This window comes from Phalaenopsis equestris, unplaced genomic scaffold, assembly GCF_001263595.1.
Source record: "Phalaenopsis equestris unplaced genomic scaffold, ASM126359v1 Scaffold233139, whole genome shotgun sequence".
In the NCBI taxonomy this organism is placed as follows: Eukaryota; Viridiplantae; Streptophyta; class Magnoliopsida; order Asparagales; family Orchidaceae; genus Phalaenopsis; species Phalaenopsis equestris.
Window position 1 is genome coordinate 544,862 of NW_018251092.1, and position 4,326 is coordinate 549,187.

General features: G+C 41.4%; 1 protein-coding gene across 1 annotated transcript in view; it reads right to left on the reverse strand.

The window, feature by feature from the left end:
- LOC110038578 (polyadenylate-binding protein 2-like) overlaps window positions 1–4,326 on the reverse strand; it is a gene marked incomplete at its 5' end in the record, with an annotated part of 15,738 nt that overhangs the window by 9,687 nt on the left and 1,725 nt on the right.

Consider the following 4,326-nt stretch of genomic DNA (forward strand, 5'->3'; position numbering starts at 1 on the left):
CGCCCCGGCCGGGCGAGCGTCTCACTTCGCTCCGATCGGTCGCCCTGGCCCGGCGAGCATCTCACTTCGCTCCGATCGGCCGCTCCGGCCCGGTCGACCAATCACTTTGATTTGACCGGCCACCACTGTTCGGTCGATCGAACACTTGCATGTTTCTATGCTTCTGCATCTTATTGTCTTTTTGTTTGCATCATATCACATGTTTGTCTGCTTGCATGTTGCATCTTGTAATAATCATTTGCTTGCGTTGCACTTCTTCGGGTCACTGTCATCACGGCACGCCCACACCTTCGGTCATTGCCGCCTTGACACACATTCGGGCCACTGCCGCCTTGACACACATTCGGGTCACTGCCGCTACGACACGCCCATCTCTTTTGATCACTGCCCTCTCGCCACAACTTCAGATCGTTGTCACTACGACACGCCTATCACTTTTGGTCACTATCGTCTCGACACCCCTTTCTTCACCACAGCATGCCTATCTTTTCCTGAGTCACTGCCCCCCATGGTACACTCATCACTGATTGTCTGCATTTGCATTTGCATTTTTGCATGGATAGCGAGTCAGACTCGTTAGGAGAGTGGCTCCCGTGTTGGTCGCGATGCCTTAACGAGCATTGCTCGCTGGGTCAATCCCAATGAACAATGCGAGTTGAGTCATCGGGACTGACATGAGTATGACTGTGCTAAGAATCCAATGAATCTAACTAGTGTCATTCCCTTTTGTGGCACTCTTTAGATTTTTTTGGATCCTTAGGATGGGACCAGTAAAGTGACCCCGTCAAAGTCATACCACACCAAAACTTACCCCACACTTAGATACTAGGTTGATGCACTTTTCGTTAATGGTTGTCATAGCCAGATGTCTTTCTTTTGCATTAAGTTTGTAGTGTGACTGCATGCTGCATATGTGTGGCAGTGTGTTAGGGTGTTCTTCTGCAGGGAGTCATGTCTGTTTATATGAACACACACGGGTACCGCTACGGGGGAGCAAGTAATGATTTCTAACAATTTACTTGCAGTTGTTATTTAGCTCCCACACTTTTAAGGCATGGTTCATGATACGTTATTTGCATGTGAGCTTTCTCGCTGACACTTGTTTTCATGCAGGATCGAGTTTTTTTTTCTTTTCTCTATGTACTTTTAAAGTCTAGGAGAGTCCGTAACAGAAATAAGATACGGGCACGAGTTCCAAGACTTTAAGTCTAGGAGAGTCCTGTAGCAGAAATAAGATACGAGCACGGGTTCCGAGACGTTAGCGCGACAACCACGTGAAGGAGACCAGGAGCAGATGCTCGTGCCTAGTCTCTTAATTATATATTTTATATTGATGTATAAAATTAAAACCGGGCATGTATATGAGAAGTCCGACCGCTTTTTTCTTTTCTAGGATATGTTGCCGACACAGCGACACCGACCTGTTTATTATTTTATTTGGCTTGTTTGGCTTTTTGCATCATGTTGTATGTCTGCACTTGCATGTGTGTTATCCATGTTTCTTTCTGTGGTTTATCTAGTATTTCTTGATGAAGATTTCATGATATAATCTAGGCTCATTAAAGACCATAAAATTGTAATTTTCTATAAAATTCTAAATAAAATATTAAAGATAATTAAAATTTAGGATTAAAATATTCAGGATTTAAAATTTGTAACTTTTACTTTCTTGTTTGTATTAATAGGGCCTCCACAATACTTAAGAACCGCTCATAACTGCATTCATATTTGCATGTCCCGAGGAGAAGCCCCCGTGCTTCTTCAACTTGACTGGCCCAGCATACCTTTTTTAGGTGGTTGTCTAATGCGCTTAGGGTGTTTAAAGACTCTCCGACCCATACGGGGTATAAGTCCTTTTGTTTGGAGCGTTTCCAGCTCTATACCTGAACCTCCACTTTCTTTTCTTTTCTGAGGCATCCTTGCCACTTCGGCAGGTATAAGTCCCACCTCTTGGAGCTCCACTTAGAGCTACTGGATCTCCCGTGGAAGATGCAATTCACAGATTGCTGACCGGGAATTTCAGGATGTATTGGGTCGACTACCTTCACGACTAGGTAAACTTAGGGTCCTAGTATTTGTGTATGAGGGGTATGTGGTACCTCGACCCAGTTACATCTACCTTGTAGGATCACTCTACCTTCCTTTTGTTGAGCCCCTTTGAGCCCTGTCCCTCCTTAACTTCGTTGTTATCACCTTGATGGCCCGATGCATATGAGCTGCCGCCCATTTGGGATACGACAATTTGTCCTTTGCCCTTTGGCCCGGTCGTACTTTGACGTGTTGGGATATCCCCGTCAAAATGATTTAGGTTATTTCGTGGGCCCTGTATGCCGATCAGCCACTACCCATTTAGGATGTAAGAGACTCTCAGCCTGTTGGCTTAGCACGAGCTTTGAAGCACGGGGATTGTTCCCACACAGAATAACCTTCCTTCGAGTACATATTGCCCCAAGTTTACGATAATCCAAACAAAACTCCTTTTATCGAGAGTATTCTCGGGTACCTCCCAAGATGTAATTAACAAAGTGGGATACGTCCCATTAGGAGTGCTCTTGACCCCAGAACAGCCACATACACCTGACTCTCTGGTTTTGGATAGTTTACGTAGGCATTCTTCCGAGAATATTGGTTTAAGGTGCTTCCGCCTGATCTTGTTTGGGTGAACACTCTCAACCTATCCTTGTGAGGTGTACCGCACGTAGGCTCTCCGCGTTTTGTGTTTTCTCTTGTTTGTCGTTTTGTTGTATGTCGTTCTTTTCCGGTTCCTCTCTTCCTCAGGTCGTTCACATGACCCGAAAGAGAGATTTATTCGGGAAAAGAAAGTATACGACGATCGACAGGCTGACGACTCCTTTTAAAATAAAAAGAGAAAAACGAACGAAAACAGTAAATAGATAAGAATTGCAAGGTATGTAAATCCCCTCGATTTTATTTTAAACCGTAGTGGTGGCAAAAACTTTATTTCCTTGCTCAACTTTAGGAATTAGGGCTATATACCACACAAACCCATACCACAGCCCTTAATCTTTCAGGTGTATTAAAAAAGATCAATACAATGTAAAAATTATCACCATTGGGCAAAACATTGATGATTTTAATTTAGTTCAATATGTGTATATAATCCTAAAAATTTCTATAAAACAAATGAAGTTTGTAAAACTAGGAAATAAATATATACTTTATAGCAATAATTTGAAAACAACACAGCATGCGCAAAGTGATCAACTACCATAGCCACAGGATCCTTCATCTTAAACACCAGCCAACCCTTCTAGGAGCTCAAGAGATGAGTCAAATAAGAAAGGAGCACTCAAAAGGAAGGTTTGAAAAAGAAAACCTCTTAACAACTCAATAAAGAGCAAAATAAGAAACCGCCTTGCTAGCCCATGACATAGTCAAAGAGACTAGTACCTTGCCAATCTAGGCAAGGCCTTGAGATGAAACAGCACTATAAACCAATCCAACACAAGTGACACATTAATAGTATAATCACAGCTCTAAGCATTTATAGAAGCAAATGAAAATAAAAAAAGAGAGCCATGATCTAAGTGGCAAAAATATCAAATTTGTTGAGATTATTGCAAGCACAAAATCAAGCCTAAGCCCAAAGGTTAAATTGGTACCATAAAAGCTACAAGGGCTACGAGGCAACAAGAACAATAGAATTCAAATGCAAAATTCTATTTTAAATTTGTACAAGGCCAATTCCTGCTTAAAAGGAAAATAAGGAAAAATCTGAAGGAGGGAGAATTAATTTTTATATTTCAATCAATAATTCATTGAAATTCAGATAACTTCGCAAGATCTAGATAGCTTTATATAAATAAGTTAAGAATCAACAAATAATGATTTGTTTTATCTGATAATTTAACTTTCAAGCATGATAAGATAAAAAACTAGTTATCATTTTTTATGTTTCTCATAAGTTTTGGATTCTTATAAATAACTAGTTATAACTAGGATTTCCTGAAATAAGAAATACAAGATAATTATCTTGTATCCATAGTCTTACAATCATCATTTCCTATATTAGCCAACTGCGTCAAAGCCTCTCTCCACATTCATCTTGTGTCCACTTTGCCAACATACATATCTCTCTCTCTCTCTCTCTCTCTCTCTCTCTCTCTCTCTCTCTCTCTCTCTCTCTCTCTCTCTCTCTCTCTCTCTCTCTCTCTCTCTCTCTCTCTCTCTCTCTCTCTCTCTCTCTCTCTCTCTCTCTCTCTCTCTCTCTCTCTCTCTCTCTCTCTCTCTCTCTCTCTCTCTCTCTCTCTCTCTCTCTCTCACACACACACACACACACACACACTCTACTTGCCCAAGAAGTAC